At 44.3% G+C, this 11,105-nt stretch overlaps 1 non-coding gene across 1 annotated transcript; it reads left to right on the forward strand.

The window, feature by feature from the left end:
• The first annotated feature begins 2,607 nt into the window (after positions 1-2,607).
• Positions 2,608-2,679, forward strand: TRNAW-CCA (transfer RNA tryptophan (anticodon CCA)). The gene has a single exon. It is a non-coding gene; the product is annotated as a tRNA-Trp (tRNA).
• The last annotated feature ends 8,426 nt before the right edge of the window (positions 2,680-11,105 follow it).

Genomic DNA, 11,105 nt, shown 5'->3' on the forward strand with positions numbered 1-11,105 from the left:
AGATGTCGGGGTGCACTCTTGAGACATCCTGAAGACAGTCCAGGTCCACTAATAGCGGGATTCCAACCACAAACAACTCACATGTCTTATTTGGCATGTTCTCCGGCCTCCTGACCTGAGGACAATGAGGTGCACAGACATCCACACATTTGCACCTCCAGCATTGCTCCTTCTGCTGCACAGATGGGACAGACACATATTGCCACTGATGGTTACCCTTAGCAACCACCTCTTTGGGCTGCAGAAGAGACTTTTTCACATTAGGCCATTAGGCAGCAGGACACACAACAGTCCATTTTAATGCATCTGCATACCTGATCCAGTTAGTTGTCCTTGGCAAAGGCACACACCAGGTTTTTCACTGGATTTGCAGGCACAACACATGCTCCTTGGACAGCATCAGGCAGTTTATGGCATGTGGGTGGAAACACAACTGGTGTAGTAGAACCTCCATGTTGTCTAGAAGTCTGTATATCCAGGGACCTCTGTAGTTGCTCCCATGCAGCCTCATGTTTCACTTCGACCTCTGCCAGGTCACTTTGGGAATAACCTTTCTGCATTTCAAGGTCTTTCTCCCACATCATCTGCCACAAGCATCTATCAAATTCATTCAGTCGACCCATGGCAAGAATTCAAACAAAATAGCAACAGTCTCTGTACGTGTCTCTCCTCAGAGACAAGCCTTCTATTTAGGCTTTTTGGAGCCCCACAGTGTTACCAGCAGCAACCACCAGTCTCTGGGTCCGTGTCTTTCTCCTCAGACACCACAAGCTTTAGAGAGTCTCTCAAATGGGGCTACTGGCCCTTTAAATACTTTAAAGTAATCCAAAACACTGGCGGCTCGTTCCCGATTGCAGGCGTTTACATAGAAACACTGATGCGATCAGGTCCCAGCCTGTCCCGGTGGGTGTGGTTTGGTCTCCGTTTGCAAACGCAAATGCAGCCAAAACGTCCCATGTGACAGCGCCCTGAACCCATTTTTGGGACGTTTTAAAGCAGTCCATTAAAAAACACATGCGTTTTTTTAAAAACGCATCCGTTTTTGACCGGTTTTACCAATTATCTTAATTAAAACGGGGCAGAAACAGATGCGTTTTCTAAAAGGCCTAAGCCTCTCTGGCACTAATTACGCATTGAGGTTCCCTACCTCACCAGCTGCAGACCTACAGCCAGGCAAAACACTCAGCTTTTCCACATCCATCCAGCAAACATGTTCATTTCATACCCAAAATCTGCTTTAGTGGCAGCTACATTGCCACAATTTTTAAAGAATATTAAATAAATTGAAGTTAAAATTCACTCAATTTTTATGCTTGACTGGTTTCTGGATTCACATTCTAGATAAAAATTCTCAGATTGGGTTGATGTAACCAGTGCCACAGAGGTCAGTATTAGGCCCCTTATTTTTAATATTTTTATTAATGACCTTGTAGATGGTTTTCACAGTCAAGTTTCTATATTTGGAGATGATAGTAAGCTGTGTAAAGTAATTCATACCAAGGCCGATACTATAGCATTACAGAGGTATTTGTGGAAGCTGGAGGAATGAGAAGAGAAGTGGTTGATGAGGTTTAATGTAGATAAATGTAAGGTTATGCAAACAAAACAAAAATGGTCCAAGGCTACTCCCAGGCGGCAATGATCATCTGTAAGGTGTTTGTAATGAAGTTTTATTGATAATTCTTGGTCCCATTACAGCAAAAAATTTTGGAAATCCAAATGTCACTGGGACAAAAAAAAAGAAATTTGTCCGGAGCTACAATTATAAAATATATAGTTCTGATTCAAATTCAACTTAAGTAAAAACCCAAGGAACCTATCTTGTATGTAACAGGGACTGCCTGTATAACCATTTTTTAAAGCTTTACCCAAATATCATAAGAATGTTTATCCTCTTCAAATGTGTCCTATAATTGTCTGCTGGCTGCTGTGGAAGTTAGCAACCAATCATGGCTAAGCTTCTATTTTGCCACAGGTCATTAATATGAGCTCTGACATTTGATTGGTTACTATAGGCAATGAGTATAAGAGAGCTTATGTGTGAAATAATATGAAGAGAGACAGAGAAAGAGAGACAGAGGCAGAGAGGCAGGCAGTGAGAGTGAGTGAGAAACAAACAGGGAGACAGTTCCCCAACAGCTAGCACAACAGGGGGAGTGAATAAATTATCGGTAAGGCTAATTGCCATAATTTTTATAACTTTATATTTCCAAACTCGCGACATATAGCGTTATAATAAAAGCAGTCCTGTGGAACACCATTTCTTATTAGGACACCATCAGTAAAACTGTTTGTAGATGTCCTTTAATTGAGCTGTTGAGGTTCACTAGAGGATTCATCTTTGTCCAATCTGAGCCTCATCCCATTTTATAAGAGCTTTCTGATGGATGAGGTTTCTATAGTTTAGTGTTGGACTTCACTATTCATCCTCAAAGTTTCTGCATGCTGCCTTTTCTTGACTCCCAGGGCTGTATAGTCCCTTTGTCTGTGGCAGATGACAAGTGTATAATCCTGTTTAGATAACCATATGCTTCTGTGTAAGGATCAATAGGGTTTTCAGAGCTAATACATAGCTTAGTATCATAGGAGAAAAGATTGCCTTCTGCAGACCTCGTGGCGCAACGGTAGCGCGTCTGACTCCAGATCAGAAGGCTGCGTGTTCGAATCACGTCGGGGTCAGTGGTGTCTTTTTAATTTTTTATTTCTACATCATAGTTGATTCTTAGCAGTGTTTGGTCTCTCCTGTCTCACATTCACTGAGCACAGTTTTCCTTTGACTCACCAGTACTGTCCCCAGATTTCTTACAGGTTATGTGTCTAATCCTGCAGTGAACATCTCTCATGCTGTTCTTGTGTTCTTAATGAGAATGTAGCAAGGCATTTTATAGTGCCATTCAGTCTAATACATTGCCCAGTCACATTCTGCAGACTGTGTGGAATATTGGTAGCATGTCTAGCCACAAAACAATGGGCCTGTGTTCACATTGGGGTCAATCCTTTAATTCATGACAGTTTTTTAATGCAAATTATATTTTAATGAGGGAAATGAAAAAGAAAAAAATAGCAGAGAGATTTTAGAAGAGCCGCTGTTAAAATTAAGTATTTTCCTGTAATTTATTCTATAATACTTTGCTTGCATATAACTTCAGACATCTATGCTGCATAGTGTTTTGCCATTTGTCTGTTAATATTATTATTCTAGACAATATATACAACCACATTTAAACAGAACTGACCACTCATTACAGAGAAAAATTATAACCTTATCTTAAAGGAAATCTATGATTAAAATAAAGAATGATAAACCAGAGACACTTATGGTAGATTCACATTGGTGTTTTTTTTTCGCCTATTTTGGCTTAAGGCCACATACATATTGGTTCAGTAAGGCATAAGTGAAAATAATGAAATCACTGAGGCCAGGAAGAGAAAACAATCTGAATGTGTCCATAAGCCAAAATGGATTCAGTGAAAAATCACTGATGTGAACAAAAAACTGGCAAAGTGAAACCACCCTTAAAGGGAACCCGTCAGCAGAAACTAACCCAATAAACCATGACCAGCCTGTTGTGAAGTGGATTGGCACCTTCCAGATTTCTTTCATGATCCATTGTGGGTGCCATCATCCAGAAAATCAACTTTGAAGTGGGATGTAAATTGATCGTATGAAGTCGTGGAGGCAGAGAGTTTAGTACTGAAGTCAAGCTTTCCCTTCCTCAATATGCCCCTTCACTGCAATTGGTGATCCTATGTCCAAGGACATCATTGACCAGATCTCCTGAAGTCTGCCTGAAGACTTCAAAGTGGATTGGCACCTTCCAGATTTCTTTCATGATCCATTGTGGGTGCCATCATCCAGAAAATCAACTTTGAAGTGGGATGTAAATTGATCGTATGAAGTCGTGGAGGCAGAGAGTTTAGTACTGAAGTCAAGCTTTCCCTTCCTCAATATGCCCCTTCACTGCAATTGGTGATCCTATGTCCAAGGACATCATTGACCAGATCTCCTGAAGTCTGCCTGAAGACTTCAAAGTGGATTGGCACCTTCCAGATTTCTTTCATGATCCATTGTGGGTGCCATCATCCAGAAAATCAACTTTGAAGTGGGATGTAAATTGATCGTATGAAGTCGTGGAGGCAGAGAGTTTAGTACTGAAGTCAAGCTTTCCCTTCCTCAATATGCCCCTTCACTGCAATTGGTGATCCTATGTCCAAGGACATCATTGACCATATCTCCTGAAGTCTGCCTGAAGACTTCAAAGTTGATTTTCTTGATGATGCCTCCAACATGAAAGCAACATGATCAAGAAGCTCTTTGGATAGTTGACAACATACTGGTACCATATTTTCGGCCTATAAGGTGCACCTCTAATAAATGCCTGCTATGACATCTAGGTTCATATATAAGGCGCACTGGAGTATAAGGCGCAGGATCAAATGCAGTACCTAAAAATGACCAGCAGGTGGCAGACCTGTGCACAGTTCATGCCAGCTACACTTTCCGGGAAACTTGTCTTCAGCGTGTCAGAGAGCTCCGATCTCAGAGGTATGGCTGCTGGGGGTTAATGCAGGGTGATGCAGCAGGGGTTAAGCGGTCTCCCTCTGCCCCTTCTCCTTCCCTCCTCAGGCAGGGTGTTATTCCTGTGGGGTTCCCTGTGGCTCCTTCTCTTTCCCCTGTTACAGGGCTGTCAGGTATGGGGGATTGTTTACTGATGATGATTGCCTCGTGGTCGTCACTATGGCAGCTCCGGTCTCTCCGTGCTAGGGGAGGGCAGGATGGGCACAATGTTAGTTGTGGTGCCAGGGCACTTCAGGAGCTAGGGACCCTGTATACTGTGTGGGAAGGTGCAGGAAATTTCTGGGGATGGAGCTATTAGACACTGGTAAATGTACAGTACATCTTGTCTGTAGTACATTTCTGTATAAGTTCATATATAAGGCGCACCGGCCTATAAGGCGCACCTTTGATTTCTGAAAAAATTAAAGGATTTTTGGTGCGCCTTATAGGCCGAAAAATACGGTAATAGTTTATGAGGCAAATTTCTGATGACAGGTTCCTTTTAAGTCCAGCTCTTCCCACTTCAGAATGTTGTTATTGATGTCATAAACTTTAGGAGAGGCAGTTACTGATGTCCCTGGACTTAGGACCATCAGTTACACAAAGTGGGCATTTTCATGCGAGAAGAACAAGACTTCAATGCTAAACTATCTGCCTCCCTGACTTTATACCACCAGTTTACATCCAGTTTCAAAGGCAATTTGTTCAGTCTAGAGTGTGTTCACACCTTCAGTTTTTCAGATGCAGTTTTTGAAACCAAAAGCAGGTGGATCATAATGGGTGAGAATATATCATTGAGAGAAGCTGGTCCTACTCTTTTTTTCACCCCACTCATAATTTAGACATCAATCGGGGCATGCCTTGGACCAAACGCATTTGAATTGGCAGTGAAACGCATGTGATCAGTAAGCAATTGCATGCCTTTCACTGGAAATGCTAATGATGTTGGGTCAAGGCACAGCCCCCTGCACTAGCGATAAGAAATGCAGCGCTAGCGGGAAGTGTTACCGCACCCTTAGGCTGTTAGGGCAACATTCTTTGAGACCTTTCATTTGGTCTGCAAAGACACTGCACAAATGATGAAAGTATTAGGATTTAACAATTTTAGAGCTTAAATGGAAATAAACTATTTATTCTGACATTTAAGAAATAAACAGTATAAAAACATCTAAGAACTTTTCTGTGTATTTCTTTTACTACTATTATTACTAGGCTTTTATAATGGTGGAAGTGAGAAGCATCTTTCCCTAGACAGTTAAAATGAAGTTATGGTGACGGTGTCACTGACAGTTTTCATATTCTTGACTATATAATGTGCACTATGCATACAGTGACCTTTGAATAAAATACAGACATCTTTCCCATAAAACTCACTTTATTCTGGAGAGCCTTTCCTTTCTGCTCTGTGCCCTCTTTTCTCTGTGACACGCAGAGGAAGCCATCTATGATAGACCATATCTGACAGCTTGACTAGCAAGTCATGCAGTCAGAGTTCTTCATGTACTTTTCCCTTTACACCTCTCTAGGCACTATCTGAATGATGCATATGTGGCTAAAAGCCAAGAGGAAATTCTTTTTTTATTGTAACATATTTTGGGAATGGTTTTCGGTCCACGTCAAGAACACCACAATACAGCTAGTATTTGAACATAGTGACAGATTCTTCTTCCCATAAGGTAGAGAGCTGAGAATGGTGGTTTGATCTAAAAATGAAATACGGTACAGGTGGTCTCCTACTTAAGAACACTCGACATACGACCCCTAGTTACAAACGGACCACTGGATATTGGTAATTTATTGTACTTTAGATTTGTATGCAAACGCATGTGATTAGCAATCAGCACTCGGTGTCTTGCATTTAGACAACACAAAATGGAATCAGAACGCAATTATCTGACAGCACACAGATAGTAGGTGTGCTTATCAATCTCATGCGTTTCCCTGGAAACGCATGTGCGTTCGGGCCATGGACCGCCCCCTGTGCGCTAGCACCACGTTATGAACGGACACCTAGCTGTATGTGTGACCGCGGCCTTACAAACGCAATGGAAAGGAGTTCTGCCTAAACGCATTCATGTGATGGAGAACGAGCACCACATGATTTACATGAAGATGCATATGCGATCAGGAGTAACTTCTCCCCATTGTGTTTCACACGGTACATAGTTGGACCATTTTTAAACGGACTGAAAACGCTTGAGTTTTTGTATGTTTACTATGCATTTGGCTGGTTTGAATCCATTTCACAACTGCTTAACCCTTAAGGACCTCGCCCTTTTTTGTTTTTTCATTTTTATCTTTCACTTTATCTTTTAGACGCCGGGTGCCCAAACTACAACCAAAACCCACATGTTTTTTGCAAAGTGCCGATGCGACAATTTAAGCAGTAAACTTATTACTCCCTGCTCTGTCACATGTTTAAAATGTATAGGCACCTGAGGACACCAATACAGTAGAAAGATGTAGAAAGTAGAAGAAGTTTGGATCATCATTGAAGCTTCCTCCTAGGGTCCTGGGGTGCGTGGAAATACAAGAGGCCTCGAGTCCTGTCTGGTGAACTCTGCGCTGGGGTGAGGGTGCGGGTGCCCATAGAGAGGGCTCTGAGTGCCACCCCAGGCACCCGTGCCATAGGTTCGCCACCACTGCCCTAGGTTGTCCGATTGAACCTACCATATACTGCCATACTACTGTATGGGGATTTTCCTCCTCATTCATTACAATGTGCTGATAGCAAATTGTAAGGAAAGGGTTAAAATGAGACAGCCTCAGGTCTTCGGATTTTAGCCAATTTTATTACAAACATATTAACATATAACTTTTCCGCATCTCCCCCCCCCACTTTATGCATATAAATAGACTTTTATAACTATTGTTAATTCTGGGGAAGGAAGGAAAATCCTTGGAGCTACAAAACGCTTTAACAATGCCCACTCTATTATCCTATTACCCCCAACCGCCACCGCCGGTTCAAGGGCAACAGTTAGCAAGTGGCAATATATCCTTCTCCACTCACCGGGACACCACCCAGCAGGAGTCCATAATGCCATACCTCTTAAGGCCTGGCCCATATTTTCCAGGAAAAACTACCTTCCTTGTTAGCTCACCCCTGTAGCTCACTAACTCAAAGGACCTTCACTCCCATCCTGCCATAGCGCACATTCCTCGACTCCCTCAAGTGTGTGTGCCCCCCACTACCCCCAATGCGAGCTCAAGTCCTCCTTGTATCCCTAGTGCCCAGAGGTCAATACTTACTGCATTTAGGTGTACTCAATCGGCCAACCAGTACTCCCCTGCACCATCCTCCAACTCTTGGTGCTGTACCACCAACCCACCGTTCCTCGCCACAAAACCTTCCACTACTTAGCTTTACCCTTGCCCTATTTAATCAATTCACGGACCTTGCATGTCACCACTCTCTGCGATGTACCACATCAGACCAAAAAATAACCAGCGACAGGAACTCCACTCTCAGCTTCAAAAGATCCTGCTGAATGCCCCACATTAACTTCCTAACTGGCTGAACCCCCAAATCATTTCCCCCAACATGAAACACCACTATATCCGGGCATCTGTCTAAAGACACAAACTTGTGAAATTCTGGTAGCACTTTTCCCCAAAGCATGCCCCTGAACCCCAGCCAGTGTACAATTAACTCATTCCTATCCGACTCAATTGCTTGCCCTCCCGACGTATAGCTGCTCTCTGTGCCCCCCCAAAACCGTAAGAATGCCCAAAAATCCATGCCAATTTTTCCTTGGGCCCTGGAAGAACAAAAAACAATGAACAATCAGCCTACACACACACACACTCACATTTTCCCCCTAATTTCAATCATGTCCACAAACTACTGTGGCTGTACATATGATCGATAATGATTCGATTCCCACCTCCCTTTTCTCTTCACTATCTCTGGCCCAAGACCCCAGTTTGCTGTTTCTGTTGCCATCCCAATTCTAAAAGAATGAGGAGCAAATGATTTCTCATCCAGACCTAACTTCCCCAAAAACACTTCCTAAATACCGCTGTAAATTGAAACCAAGAAACATACAAATCATCTTGATGACACAGAAACGGCCCTTCACGTTGCCCCCGATACTCCAAAAATTCCCCTAAGCACCTCATAAGGCACATTAGAACTCCCAGGACTCTTCTAAATACCACTGACCACCTTTTCCGAAAATATCCGTCTTCAACTTGCTAAGTCTGAACTCTACTTGATCCTCGCCCTTAAAATACCCCCATAACCCTCCTACTAGGTGCCACTAGTTCTGCTAACCCTAGGGCCCCAAAAAAATCCCAAGAAAATGCCAACCTGAAAACTTTCACTTCAAACTTGGAAACACATACTCCCTCCAATTGTTCCCCCACCTTTTCTAACAACAAAAACAAAACCGTCTTCCTCCCGTCACCCTTAAGCCCCCCTTTTTGAAAAACCTGCATCGCTTGCTGAGACAAGAAACCCTGTCATGTTTCTTAACCCTTGCACCTTAAAAAAAAAAGCCAAAGTGGCCACTTTTTAACCCTCGTCACTGACCAACATTCTATAGACGCCTTACCCAACCAAACCAGCAGGGCCATTGCCCTATCCTCGTCCCAAATCCCTCCCCCTCCCCCCAAAGCTCTGTTACTAATGTATCCCAGTTTCTTATCACCGTGGAGTAAGCCGACCACGTGCCTTCAACCAGGGACGCCTGTATTAACGCCCCCTAGCCATTCGAAAACAGTCCCCCATAGGTGTGGAGGGCAAGGAATCCCCTCTTTTTCTGCTGCCGGAGCCAATTCCAAAACCGATCCCAGTGTAAGTGAGATAAGGCGTCAGCAATGTTGTTACTAACTCCCGGTACATGAATTGCCACCACCCACACATTCAGTGACAAACATAGCAGTACAAGTTGACGTAACAACCTCACCACAGGAGGTGAGAACGCCGTCAAGTTGTTAATTGCCCAAACCACCGCCGGGTTGTCGCAATGAAAACATATCTTTTTATTGCCAAAACTCTCTTCCCATATCTGTACTGTCAACAAAATCGGGAACAGCTCCAGACACGCTAAATGTTTTGTCAAACCTTCTGCAACCCATGAGTAAGGCCAACACTCTGTGCACCATTGCCCCCCGTGATATGCCCTGAACCCCCCCCCCACGCATACAATTCACAGTCTTAATTATCCACCGCCTCCTCCAACATCAGGGAGCTAGCGTTATAAATGTAAAAAAAAATTGCTCCCGCACCCGCAAATTTTTTTTCAACTCCCACCTCAAATGAACAAAATGATGGACCGCCCGAACTTCTGATGTGGCCCCCGCCAAACGCAGACAAAACACCTGCAAGCAAAGTTAAGCTTGCCTAACAACAACTGCACTTCTTTCAGCTTTAACTTCTTTAACCAGCAGGCCTCCCTTTTTAATGCCACCAATTTATCCTAATCGATACTCCATCCTCTCCAAAGTTATACTAAGAAACACCAGACACGATAAAGGCCCCTCTGTTTTTTTCCTTGCCAACATTACCCCAAACTTCTTCACCACCCACTCCACTGTCGCTTGTAACGACTGACAAACCGCGGTCCCTTTCGGCCCAATGCATAAGAAATCATCCCAGTAGTGGATCTGGGATAGCACGCCAGCCTCTTTCTTAACCACCCACTCCAAAAAAGAACTGAACGCCTCGAAATATGCACAAGACAGCTAACAAACCATTGGCAGACATCTATCCACATAGAAGGCACCCTCCCAATAGCAACCGATTAACCTCAAGCTCTCCTACCGGGAGGAGCCTAAACGCTGCTTCTATGTCATTTTTGGCTAGTAATGGCCCCCTCTCATACACTCTGACCCATTCCACTGCTTTGTCAAATGACGTGTACACCACCAAACTCAGTTCCTGTGATATGCATTCATTAACACCTTGCCGACCGAGGACGAACTATATCGTCCTCGCGCGGCAAGGGGTGCATGGAGAGAGCTCACGAGCCGAGCTCTTTCCATAAACAGCGGGTAACGGCTGTATAATACAGCCAACACCCGCCTGTCACTGCCGTGGTTGGTGCTGGCACCGATCGCGGCAGTTAACCTGTTAAGTGCCGCGGTCGTACTCGACCGTGGCACCTAACTTACCTTTAAATGGGCACCGCCATCTTGGATGCCCGATCATCGCCCCCTGGAACGTCATCAGAGCTATGGCCTAGAGCAGCGGTGGCGGACCTATGGCACGCGTGCCCGAGAGGGCACGCAGAGCCCTCTCTGCAGGCACGCGTACCATCTCCCCATTCTCATTAAAGTCGGAGCTCCGGCAGCCTGAAGCTGCCCGCCCCTCATCCTCTTCAGCCCGGGAAGTGGGAAGAGAACAGAGTGAGGCAGCTCACAGAACAGAGCCGACAGCAGCAGAGCAGAGATACAAGGTCAGGAGCTGTTGGGGCTGCTCACACACATGTGCACACTCACAGAGGTCCTGGCAGGTGACACTAACTATAAATACTTGTGGTTTAGTGTCCCAAATCCCCCTGTATGACAGCTGTCTGTGGCCACATTGCCTGTATCTGAAGTG

This window comes from Engystomops pustulosus, chromosome 2 (assembly GCF_040894005.1).
Source record: "Engystomops pustulosus chromosome 2, aEngPut4.maternal, whole genome shotgun sequence".
Classification (NCBI taxonomy): domain Eukaryota; kingdom Metazoa; phylum Chordata; class Amphibia; order Anura; family Leptodactylidae; genus Engystomops; species Engystomops pustulosus.